At 41.2% G+C, this 13,717-nt stretch overlaps 1 protein-coding gene across 4 annotated transcripts in view; it reads right to left on the minus strand.

The window, feature by feature from the left end:
* The window catches only part of tspan9a (tetraspanin 9a), a 186,672-nt gene that overhangs the window by 152,145 nt on the left and 20,810 nt on the right, over window positions 1-13,717 (minus strand). For 2 of the 4 annotated variants that reach the window (XM_078257654.1, XM_078257655.1), the window contains exon 2: window positions 12,409-12,465. The exons of the other annotated variants lie outside the window; for them this stretch is intronic. The gene's annotated coding sequence lies outside the window, so the exon portion shown is untranslated. The remainder of the gene's footprint in view (window positions 1-12,408; window positions 12,466-13,717) is intronic. 4 annotated transcript variants of the gene reach the window in all.

Consider the following 13,717-nt stretch of genomic DNA (forward strand, 5'->3'; position numbering starts at 1 on the left):
TCTGTTGACATTTCCGATTGCCTTCCTACAGTTGCTTAATAAAAGCGGGCTATCCACACAAACAAACGTACATGTGTCATTAATATGAGGAAAAAAAAAAGGAGATTTGAACCGTGTCGGACTCGGACATAAATATCTTAATGCCTGTTGGGCTCGGGTCGGGCTCGGACAGAAAAATCGGTCCGTTCACCACTCTAGCGCCCATATACAGAGGCTTAGTCCTCGATGCAGCGGTCGCAGGTTCGATTCCGACCTGTGGCCCTTTGCTGCATGTCGTTCCCCCTCTCTATCCCCTTTCACGTCTAAAGCGGTCCTATCTAATAAAGGCCTAAAATGCCACAAAAACCTTTTAAAATTTTTTTTATATTTAGATATTTTAAATAAATAAGTAAATGAATAGTTTAAAACACCAAAACCCAAGAGAAGGGAACAGGAAAAGACAGGAGCAAGAGAAGCAAGAGCAAGGAAAAGTATGGAAAAAATATGTTGTAGCGACGCTATACTTTGGCTGTGTATTTTATTAGGATATACGTCTTATTTGAAGACATTAAATGTTGAAATTGCTCGTCTGTCTTTTGTATCATATGAGGTGTCTCATTTTGCCAATGAAGGTGTCCCATTTTGCCAATGAAGGTGTCCCATTTGCCAATGAAGGTGTCCCATTTTGCCAGTAGCGCCTGCAAAAAAGTGGTCTCAGGACATATTGTGTTTGAGATGGAATCATGATTTTGTGTTTAATTATTCTTTTTATACATTTTCTTTTTCATGTTGTAGTAAGGGGGTTGATGTTTATAGAAAAGGTATCATGTGTGTGTCAGACATTAGGAACATTCAGTAAACTGTTCCATTCAAATTTTCAAAAAGTGTCCCAATTTAACAATACTCACCCTATATTTTCTAAGTTAACAAATTATAATATCGGGCAAGTAAAACATGGGCAAGTGTCTTAAACAAAAAGCTTAATGTCAAGCTCTGTACATTTTAAGGACAGTCCTCAAAAGTCAGATGCTGACCATGTAACAATGCAGTCTGACTGACCACCGCTGACCACCCAGGCACCGACCAGTTGGGTTGAGTGGCAAGGCAATGGAGAGAGCTGGAGACGTCTGCCTACCACACCTGTGGCTCCAGTGCTGTACAGGCCAGAATCCACAGTCTGGATGAGTCCGTCTAGACAATGAGTTATTAAAAGAATTGGTCTCATTCCTCAATAAGTGATGGCAAGAACAAAAGCAGGAACAGGGCAGCTGATGATGAGCTATATGCAATCACAGCTTCTTTAACAGGATTCAAAACTGCTGACCTCATGGAAGCAACTGGAGCTGTCTGTCAGGTACAAGTCATGTGCTAAGATACAATAGTTTTCACTGATGAGAAAATGCTACAGAAATCTACAAAGAAATTACACTGTAGTTCTGTAGCATTTTCAATTAGATGCTTCATCGCATCTGAAGAGTAAGCGTTTCCATCTTATAAATATTACGATGATGTTCTCGTATTTTCATCTAAACACATTATGTACTGAGAGCTGATTAGTCCTAATAGATACGACAGACAGCCTAGAGTAGGTTTTAAAAACCCATCAAATAAAAGAGGAACATACAAAGCTTAAATCCAGGTTAAGAAATACTGTTACTAAAAATGATTTCAGGTCCCTGTTGGAAACAGATGAATAAAAGGATACAACATTGAATAGTACAGGCCCATGTTCATGGCTAAAAGCCTGATTCAACTAAGAAAATACATTTACTCTGGGCTGCCAAGACTGAGGTAACATAAAATCAATAACTGATTACTTAATGTGTTCCCAGTAATAATAGTACATTTCCACTATATCTGTGTAATTTGCATAAGGGTGAATACATTAGTTTTATACTTGCTGTTTGATGCTCCACGTTAGTACGGCTTATAATGCAGACCATTTGAATGATGCCAGACATGCCCCATATGCTCTATGAAGACAACGCAACTATCACTAAATAATCATTATGTAATGCATTATTTTCATTAAATTCATTGTTTTTTCTTTATCAAAATGTGTTTCTTGAAGAGAAACAAACTTGTTTGTGTGTTTTTGTTGTTTGGTGTGGTTGTTAAAAAGCCAAATAATAGGTAAACATATCTGACAGAGTCTCTGCATGACTTTGGTTCTACCCTTTAAAGACATGATAATGAAAAAAAAACAAAGCAGACTAGTGAGTGATTGTAGATTAGCAGTAATAAACCCCATCAATTTGTTTTCTTATCAACTCTTTGCCAAAATGTAGGACTTGTGAATTTGGGGCTTAGTTTAGCTCACCCAGAATACTCATATCCACATTTAATGAAGCAAAAAAAAAAGCCAAGTATTTGCATCATCTGTTCATCATAAATCAGGATTACAGGACAGCACACCAGAAAAACAATCATGGCCGTGTATTACTACAAAATGCAGATGGAATCCAGGTTTACTTTTACTCTTTATCTTATACCACTATTTCCACTAATTCATAAGTCACTTCATTCTAACAAGAATTTGCCATTTTCCAAATGAAAATGAGATTGCCAACAGACCAGCTCAGCTATTGTTCAGGGCTGTCAGAGAGATTCAGGCCAGGAGGCAAATGGCCAGCCCTGCCAAAAACAAATAGAAACCAAGGAAAAGAAATAAAGCATGCTGTTGACACTCCACTCACTCACACAACATGCATTGTTCTATTTTAACCTCCAGTCATTTCAAAGTCTGTATCCTCAGCTCTTTTGGCAAAAGAAAAGTGGAGAACAACATTTGGTTAACACTGAATTATTTTTTTATGGCCTGAGTTCTATCTGCGTTGAATGGCTAAATCATTTGCGCCATAATTTTCCACAAACTGCACAGATGGCCAGTATTTGTTATTCAGGACTGCAGCCCTCATCTGAGATAATACAGCTATACCATAAACCTGCAATTATAAACAACAACAAGCATTACAGTCTGCCAATGGTTCGTGAAAATGAATACAATGTGGATGATTGACCACAAACAGAAACAGTTTCCACTTTTTAGAGTATGAACACCAAGGTAATTGGCTCAGATGACTTACTATGGTCAGATGTTCTATAGGTTGAGAAATCTTTTTTTTTTGCTGGAGTAAACAAGCAAGATATGATAAATGTTTGATTGTTTAAATGCCAGCTCTATGTGATGAAAACTGTTGCAGATGGGAAATATGATTGCCTCTGATGCTATTTGATCTTCAGCAACAGTAATTAAAGCTAAATCAAGAGGATAAATGATAATAAAAAAAATACAAACTGGTGAGGAGCCAACCACTCCAAGCTAATTATGAGTTATTTTTGTTTACTGCATCAGTGAGGTACACGCTTTGATTCCCTTGAAGAGTTGCACAAATGAACGTTCCTGGTGTTTGAATAGATAGAATAATAACATGAATACTTTTATAATATAGCATGGGATGTTTACAAACACACCTTAACCTGGTCCAACACCTTTTCGAAATAAAAAAAAAAGAAAATCACAACAGGCTTTTATTTTGGCATGCATGGCATACCTGAACAAGTGAGCTACTGTATAAACAGAATTCCTAAAAATGAAAACAATAGTTTTATATTTGTTTCCTTTTCACATAGGTATCAGAATAATTCACTTTTGTAAAGTTTTGTAAAGAGAAAGGGTTCATTTCAAAGACAAAAGATTTACATGAACTTGAATACAAACACTCCAAAGTCATGACGCCTTCTTTTGATCTTCACCTGATATTCCTTAATGGTTTGTAAGAAGTCAGGAGCATGGCTTGATTAGGACTCTATGCAGAGGGAGGAATGTCAGATGCATTTAAGGACAAAACCACTGACATTCAGAGACGCCATCTCATTCTGCGTGTTTGGCATCAAAACAAAGCTTTATGGTAGCCTAACTGGCTGAATGACAAACATCAGGGAAACCGCTGTATATCAATCATGACAAATATATTCATTATTTTCATAGAACATCAGTTTATGACATGCGCTATTGCTTTTGAAATCCAATAGCCGCACAAGCCAACAGATGCTCCCCTAACAGAGCCTGGAAATAAAGTGTGGCTTACTTATCTCCCACCCTACACCCACTGCCATCACATTGCAATGCGATACTTCTCACCATTTGGCCATTAAGCCTGCTAAGGTATGGAAAGGAGGTGATTCATATTGTGATTGCAGCACTGCCCTCCATGAATCTTCCAGAAGGGTAGAGAGGACCAGAGAGGGGTAGCCAGAGAAGGCCCCAGAGCTGCAAACATCCCCCCCCCCAGCCCCGCGGAGCTGCCTGCCTGCGGCTGTGGCTAAATTTACTCCCCCCCCCCCCTCCCCAAGCATCCCAGCACATCACGTTGGGATTCTATTACTCTCTAGCGTCCCGGCATACAGATAGTCATGTGAAAGCCGGCCACAGGCCTCCGCGGCTGGCAGTGCCCTTCCTGCCCCTGCATTCAGCACTCAAGTCCAGTTAATGCTATTTGTCTCTACCCAGCTGCCCAATCGCTCTCGTACACGTTCTCTGTCTCTTTAGCTCCACTCTTGCTCGCTCACTCTCGGCCCTTCTATGGCTTGCCTCTCAAATCCCCCCCCCCTTTCTCAACCTCGATCCCCCTCCAATTACGGCTCCTCTCATCCTGAGAGCAGGGGTCAGTGGTGGACGACCTTAGGGCCGAGGAGAGAATGAACCCTGGCCAAATGGGGATCAATAAGGAGACGCGGCTGAAGAATGGCTCCTGTTATGGGCAGAGAGGTGCTGGAGGCTGGGGGTGAAGAAATGCCACTGCTAGCACATCAGGTCAGATCACATGTTTGATATCCCAGTATGTCTCCTCCATCGGTGGAGTGTTGTCAGCAGCGTGACACAAGGCTAGAATATACACTTCGGTGATGGGTCATAGGCATGAGGATCAAGTGCCCTGCCCTGTTGAAAGTCACTCTCCTAACCAAGTGGTAGACTGACGTCGCGGGGTCGATTCAGCACGCAGATCATCAGTTCTTACTTGGCCATGTATGAGAGTGTCAGTTGTTGAGCCCGAAATAGACTGACATGTGTCAATGAGGGCAATGGAGTCATTTGCTATTCCTTTTGAACAGCTACCTCACTCTGACTGAGCAATACACAGGGGTAAGCACAGATTTCTGGAGCCAGCTTATGCAAATAGCATGAACAGGTTGAACCAGGTTGAAATGCGAAGGGAAGGAAGAGATAAAGACACAGAGCGAGAGAAGGGGAACAAAAATAGAGAAAGATATTTAGTTTAAAAGGAGAAACCAGCCAAAGCTTTGCACCATGCAGTTATTCTGCAGGCATGACTATAAAGCATACTGCAAACTCCCCTCCTACCCATCCAAGCAGTACATGACATCTTCACTCACTCTCATGTGCACACTTCAGGTCACACTGGCCTCTAGTGGTGTCAAAAAGAACACAGGGCTCATGTCAGCAGGCAATGACTGCGATAATTTGTTCTTGAGGTAATTCTATCAGAAAATTGATTTTAAGTCAGTGACACTGGCCTAGTACCTATTACAGATAAATGGCTGCTTGGAACAGCTTGTATTAATACCATGTGAACTCAAGTCTCACCTTTCTGCTTTCCAATTATCCACTAGTGAACAATCCCTCTCTCCCTCACTATCTCTCTCCATCCCACCCAGTATCTCCATTTTCTCTCTCCTTCCTCCTTTTGGTCTCTTTTCAAATATACCTTTTGAAAGTGTCGATTTGAACACTATTGATTTTGCGGGTAACACCTACAACAAAACCATGAAAGAACTTCTCTATGCAGTGGGATGACCAGAAAGTGTGACCTTTCCTTGGAGTTCTGTAATGAAGTTAGAGGTTTGATGCGGAGTGCATTACTAGATATTTTTACACAACAACTTAAGAGCCCTGAGGGTTGGATTACGTCTTCAAATCGATAACCGTTTCGTAAGATAAGATATTTGTTATTTAACTCTGCAAGCTGTTTTGTCTTTCCAATCATGCCTGTATCTTAGTGCAGTGCTACTGCTTATTTCATCAGCAGTACAGCAGGATGTTTCAAAAGTAATCACGTGAAAGACGCACACTGAAAAGCAGTAGCAGAGTCTATTAGTTGTTAAAAAAAAAAATCATGTTATATCGCTCAAAATTCACTAGATGGCGCACACTACAAGGAAACGTGTTCATCAGTGCTGTTCTTCCTTCAACATACTATGCTAACATGGAATATTAAAGCAATCAATTCTCATCAAAGGAACTAATTCATGTCTCAACACTGATCTACCCTCAACACATACTAACAACACAATACAGTGTGTGCATTATACCGTATTTCTCTCTGCTGATGATATGAAGATATGTGATTATTAGAAGGGTCTATCTACTACTATTTAGATCGGCCCACAGAATATGTGATAATGTTGTCATGGCACTCTGGTTGAAGGGCTGTCTCCCCGACTCAGCTTGGAACTCTATTACTGCAAGAAAATGAGGGCATAATTATGTTAGAATGGGAGAGCTGCTTTGAGGCAAAGTTATGGTGATTATTTGTCAGATGATTCAGAGCAGTAACTTCCTGCATGCCCCTGATTAAAGATACTTGCTTCTTCAGCATTCATATGTGATTTAAGTAGGACTGTTACAGGACTGGCATATGGCAGTTTCCCTATTTGCCTCTCTCTCTCTCTCTCTCTCTCTGCAGCAACAATCGATGCCTCTTCTGCTGTTATACCATGTTACGGTATGCATTTGACAGGGTAGGGGCTTTAACATGAATGGGAGCGACACATGGTGCTAGAGAGTGGAGCCATTAGGTCATGGTTAGCAAAATCTCACAATAAGTGACAGGCAGTATGCAGGAGGCTCTGTGACACAGTCTGCATGAATATTAAACCTCTCTCTCTCTCTACCTCAGAGACACAGAGTGGGAGAGAAATGCTCATAGGCATTGTTAAAAAGCTCTCCACTAGCCACTAAAACGTCACTCATCAGTGACTCTGGGGGATTTATATGCTATCCCGGTCCTCACAAGAGACCAGGCCTAAATGTTGAACAACCACAACTGGCACACAAGCAGCGAGAGAAAAGTTTGGATGAGCTACCCCATTTAGCTCAGTTGATTCAACAGAGAATGAATGAATCACAGTCATTACAATGTGGGCTATAGCTGGTGCTGCAGTGAGTTCACGCAAGCCATAACATATTTTTGAAAAACGTTTTAGAGACTCTGAAGGAAAGTTCAGCACTCCTCTACAAGCAGAGACGTCGTTGACCATGATAAACTTTTGCCATTTTAATGCATCTTATTTATCTTTGTACAATTTATAATGTATTGCTCCTGCTTTAGGTCTTTAACCTAAACCCCCTAAAGGTTTTTTGAAATGCATAACCACAAACAGTCTTCCTAAGTGGAGTCAAAGCAGCTGAGGGCACTTCAAGGGCAAAGCCTTTCTGCTGCAGAGGAAGGGAAAGATAAGTCATTTGATATTGAAGACCAACATTAGCACGGAGAAGTTGTGGGAGATTAACATCTGCTCATCTGTGTCCATTGTAAGAGCTCATTAGGCACACTTGGAGTTGCTGGTAGAGAGCCACTCTAACTATGTCAAAGGACGGAAGGAAGGAAGGAAGGTGTGCAAGCAAAATTTTAAAATTAGGAAAAGCTAAAAGGCTAAAAGCTAAAGAAATCTTGCGTTGACCCAGTTTGATGCTCTCGATGTCCTCAAAGCAGCCATAGTCTAGTAAAAAGAAGTGGGCTGGCTTGTTTATCATTACATAAACAAAACCTGATATGTACACTTAAACGTTTTAAGCAAGCCAAAACTCAATTTCACTGCAAAGAAACCCTTATTTGCGCAAGAGAGACATTGAAATGTGCCTAATTTATAAAAATGAAAATAAAGATACAACCTTCCGTTCAAGGTCGACATGCTCAACGTGTATCAGCTTCTGCAGGCCAAAAATATTCATGTTAGTAGTTCAACACACCTTAAACAATTACCTTTGACAAGCACTTTAAAATCCCAGTAACACCTTTGACATTGAACTATGGCGGATTCAAACATATACATTTTAAAGGACATTCAAAGATCAAACTCTAATATCACAAACAGGCAGTGTGATATAGATATGCAGGTTTTGTACAACAAAACAAACAAAAAAAAACACCTTTTTATAAAAGGCCAAAAAGCCCACATTTATCACTTCCCCTTATAGGTTGATTAAAGGCCAGGATCCTCTTTGAACCCATTTGACCCTGCCAAAGCGACAGTGTTGTGTGTTGTGAGCACAGCCATCAAATGCAGGGACTGGGGAGCCGTGCTGTGAAGCGCAGTGAAGCAAAGCCTTGATGTTTTTACAGAAAAAACATAACTGGGGCTGTGAAATAAAGTGCCCTTTTCCCTCTCCTTCAACAAACGCTTTCTTCATCCTCCCCTTTCTCCCGCTCCCCCTTTCCTCTCTCAGGGTTTACTGTGCACTGAGTGGTGTTGCCTGACACCCCTCAACACTTTTCATTTCTTTCTCCTCAAACTGAAAGCCAGAAAACATCCTCGCCAATGTCACAGACACTCAGCTCATGTTAGATAAAACTAAACGAAAAACAAATGGAAGCCAGCAGTTATGAACTTTCACACCACTATGGCGAGAGAGCTCAGGCCAGCTGCCTTTAGCTCAGTTATAATCGGTGTAAACTGTTCTTCAAAAAAGGTTCAGCTGCACTTTCTTACTTTGAATAGAAAAAAAAAGGCATGGTACTTTGAAAACACTGCTGTGTCCGTCTGTGTTTACGTCAACAATGTATTTTGTGGAATTGTTGTACTGGAATGTATTATATTGAGATCTTTCTAATATTAAGTGTCACACAGTGTTACCACTTGCCATGGAATTAAATAAATGCTACTGTAAGAGATACATATCTCCCAGTTCCGCGAGTTAAGACACGAGCCAGTCCAAGCAGTCCAACAGTGGTCGGTTACTCAAAACGTTGTGGCATGTAGAAATAACAGGCAGTAGGCCTGACACATGAATTAGCATACTATATATAAATATATATATAGTTATATGCGATGCAGAGCCACGGTTGTGTCACAGTGTGAACAGCATAATCATGTGTAGTAAGCAGGAACATATAAAAACAGGAACAATAGCAAGGTATGTTTGACATAACTTTGACAGATATGACAGCAAAAAGACATTTTAAGATGCAAACTTAAAGTATGAGGCAAATAATGTCTGGCACTTACTATTCTTGCTGACACTTAGCTACCTTAGTGACCACACTTTCACACCACTATGGCGAGAGAGCTCAGGCCAGCTGCCTTTATCGCAGTTATAATCGTTCAGCTGCACTTTCTCACTTTGAATAGAAAAAAAAGGCATGGTACTTTGAAAACACTGCTTTGTTCTAATTGACAACAATATCAGAGCAGACCAAAATCAACTGTGTGTCTGAAAACAGTGTCAGGACCGCAGCGGGATTATAAAGTACTAGTATTGATACTCAGTACTCGGTATCAAGTACCCAATTGTTAGTACTTGTACTTGGTCTGAAAAAAATGGTTATCGGTGCATCCCTAGATGTAATCAGTCATTGCGAATTGATTTACAAACAGAAAAACCTCTCGAGAACTAGGTGAAGCAACCACTTGTCAGTAATACATAGGCTACGGTCATGACCACAAGCTAAATTCTTACAAATTCCATCCTATTTTTCTGAGCCAATATTGTCAGTTGCCAACTCTGGAATAACGTGTGTTCAAAGTCTCACTTGTCAGTGGTCCAAAGTGAAACCTAAAGCTGCAAGCAGAGCAGAAGCAAAAGGACACTTTTACATAAAGGAACACACTATCACACCAGCTGGCAGTATAAACACCTGTGCGCACACATACACCATTGAAGGAAAAAATGTGATTGCAGTTTAAGTATCAGGAATAGTTTCAGTAAATTGACAGAATGAGATCGGAGGATTATCTGTCACTGAGAAAAGTGAAGCAATCTAAAACAGCAGAGTGACAGAAAGTCAGCCTGAATGTAAAGACCAGACTATTAACTCTTTTCCTTGTTGGACCTCTCTACAGGAGAAAATGGAGACCAGAATTTAAAAAGCAAAGTGAATAAGCGTGAAAATAACAGGCTTCTCCTGTGGCTGAGCATCTACCCTGCCACACAGGGATTTATAGAGACAACGTGGGCTATTAATTTCCCTTTTTTTCCCCTCCAGCAAAAGCCTGTCCAGACCAGCCAGTCTCCATGGACGACCTCCTTTATTACTCAGAGCTAACTGATGACCCAGATGTTACTGCCAGTGAATTGAAATAAAAAAGAGCAACATTGTACAGTTTGTGAATCTTTTGCTCTGCATTGTGAATGGTTGATGTGAGTCGTCTTTATGCCTCGTATTCAGCTAAAATCTGCTAACACTTCTGCAACTACGCCACTATTTGTTTTTAAATACATCGGGACATTAGTAGATGTCATGCTTCTGACTGCAGAACCCACAGTGCCTGCCAGAGGTCGCTGCCACACTGCACAATCCACTAACATTACTGACCAAGTAAAGCCGTTGCGTCTCATTATATTTAAAGTGTTTGACCTGAGCTCTGAACATTTAAGGAACACAGAGTTTTTGGAGCAAAGCACCCTTAGAGGCTTCACCACGGCTTACTGCTGACTGGGTACTCTGTCCTGAACAGTGTGACCCAAAATGTAAAGCAGCAGCCCGCTTTCACACTCTGTTCTGGTTGGCACCTGGTGCCTGTTTTACATGGATAGTCATGATTCAGAGTGCTGCCTTATTCATGTTAGCACACCTCAGGATCGCAACATGACAGAGGGGAGCAGCTAATGTCATTCCCCCTCTTTAGCATTCATATTTTCAGTGTAAATCTGCTCCGAGTTACCAGAAAGTACACTTCATATTGAAATGTTCAATGACTACTTTAGTTGTGTTTATGTCAGCAATGTATTTTGTGGAATTGTTGTATTGGAATGTATTATATTGAGGTCTTTCTAATATTAGGTTTCACACAGCGTTACCACTTGCCATGGAATTAAATAAATGCTATTGTAAGAGATACATATCTCCCAGCTCCGCGAGTTAAGACACGAGCCACTCAATGGCCGCTGTTATTCCTTACAAGTTTTTTATCCAGAGGCTGTCTAAGCTCAAGTTCAGGGTCAGATCAATGTGAAGATAACACACAAAACTGCTGCTGCTGGGCTCAATGAAAACACTTTCCTGCAGCTTTCTGTATCTGTATTGCTGATGTGTGCTTCCAAACACACTCAAGTATGTGTCTCTGCGAGCACAATATAGCTCGGAGCTAAAGTGCACAGATCAAACACCATTGGCCAGACAGCTTAATAGTATGACATGACTGCACAGTATATAAAAAACAAATATTCAGATACAAGCAGTCCAACAGTGGTCGGTTACTCAAAAAGTTGTGGCATTTAGAAATAGCAGGCAGTAGGCTACATGCAATGTCACTTACTCCACAAACGTTGACACATGAATTAGCATACTGAGATATACACGATGCAGAGCCACTCTTGTGTCACAGTGTGAACAGCATAATCATGTGTAGTAAGCGGGAACATATAAAAACAGGAACAATAGCAAGGTATGTTTGACATAACTTCGACAGATGTGACAGCAAAAAGGCATTTTAAGATGCAAACTTAAAAGTATGGGGCAAATAATGTCTGGCACTTACTATTCTTGCTGACACTTAGCTACCTTAGTGACCACATATGGTGAGAAAATTCTGGCTGCTTTTCCATGTGTGTCTGCAGCCCTTATGGTTCAAAATAATTTATGCCTATACCCAATTACTGGTCCAGGCAACGCTGCAAGTCATGTCCTTAAGATTTAAGGCATAGGGCATGTATGTGTGTGTGTGTGTGTGTGTGTGTGTGTGTGTGTGTGTGTGTGTGTGTGTGTGTGTGTGTGCATGTGTGCATGTGTGCGTAAGGGGCTATTTCCTGTAGTCACCCACCCAAAGGTTTGGAGGTAGTTGGACAGGAAGCAGACCCATACCAGAGCAGCAAGTCAGCCCTAAACAATCTGTGATTTAGTCCCAGGAGCGTGTTTCCTGGAAGGTCCATTGTCTTTTCTATTACAACACCCTTGAGCAAACTGGGAACTACCCACTATAGAGGTCAGGACCAAAACTGTGTGACCTGGCCCATTCTATCTTATTCTTTAATACATCTTCATTTCCTGACTTATACATGAGCACATCCAAAAACTAAAACAAAGTGACCCAAAGGAAAAAGGTTCATCAACCTCACTTGAGAGTAATCGTTTGCAAACAAACAGTCACTTAGCAGTGATTGCAGCTTGATAGGGTAAAGACAGAATTAGGCCATCCCGAGGCTGGGACTACAAACCAAGTGGAGTGGAAAGTGGCGTAATTTCTCACCGGCTCAGATGTGGTCGGAAACAGAGGCAGTGGGCTCTCCAACTCGTCTGTGACAGCCTGTCAAACAGAGGAAGAAAAACAGGGGCTGAGAACGCAGATTTAATCAGCTGCTAATTGTAAAAATCCCAGAGCATAAAAAGCTGAAAAGTAGGTTGTTAAAAGGTAGATGTTTGGAGAATGACAGAGCTACGTGACAGTTATTTACAGTTACGTGAGCTTGTGAACGACAGAGCGCCAGAGTGGAAGAGGAAATGCGGTTCAACACAAACCCAAAAACAACTGTCAGTGGTTGATATGGATATTAAAAACATGTCTATTGAACACAATGCTACAATGAATGACGCACAAAGCCAGGTGACTATGCACGGCCGCCTTTCTCATCAGGCAGAGCTATTAATGTAGCATCTGGACAAATCTTTACCATTGGAGATGACAGTATGCACTGAACTGTCAGGAAAATTATAGGCCATGCCGCAGCACTTGCCAAGCATGCAAATGATGCCATTTCTGACCACTAGGCAAATAACTGTCACAACATCAAATAGTCCAACTGCCTGAGATTTATTTTTACAGATGACTATTTTAGACATGCTAAGATGAGTAAACCACAGCGTTTCATACATTAGGTGACTTATGAGCGTAGCAGTATGTTGTGTTCATGATTCAGTGTCTTTGTGGAAACTGCAGGTTGACAGTGCAGACGAGACCAGAATGTGTCCTATGATCTCACACTAAACCACAGGCCCCGGGCCCCTGTGTGCTGTGACTGACATTGTGTGGGAGAGAGTTCCACAAGAAAGCAGACTGAGTGGCTGTCTGGTGCAAAGCTTGCTAGTCTAAAACCTGAGCCGGTGGCCTCGGATGGTGCAGAGCGTGTCTACACCCTGCAGGCTTTCCACTTGCACTACTCATTGAATTTCTGGTCAGGCAGGCATGCCACCACTAAGTCAGGGTAGGTGCTCCACTTGACATTTTGCAGTCTAGTTCTGCTACAAGACAGTTGACTGGAAAGAATTATGGGAGGATAGAATATAGAATAAAGAGGAAGAAGAGGGTGGCAGGAGGGGATCTATAGGAAGAAAGCGGTAAGGGAAAGATTGAAACAAAGGAGGAAATGTTAGCTGGGTACACAGTTCTTTTAAATGGATTTTCCTATTACTCGCTTATGCCAAACACAGTCAACAAGACATTAGTTTTAATTTTCTGTTGTAGCTTCAAAACTATAATCTTGTGGGGTACAAGTAATAAGGCCAGGAGGAGCTGACATTTCCCTTCCTCATTTTCAATCTTTCATGTGTGATTACAAAAA

Source organism: Sander vitreus, chromosome 8, assembly GCF_031162955.1.
Source record: "Sander vitreus isolate 19-12246 chromosome 8, sanVit1, whole genome shotgun sequence".
In the NCBI taxonomy this organism is placed as follows: domain Eukaryota; kingdom Metazoa; phylum Chordata; class Actinopteri; order Perciformes; family Percidae; genus Sander; species Sander vitreus.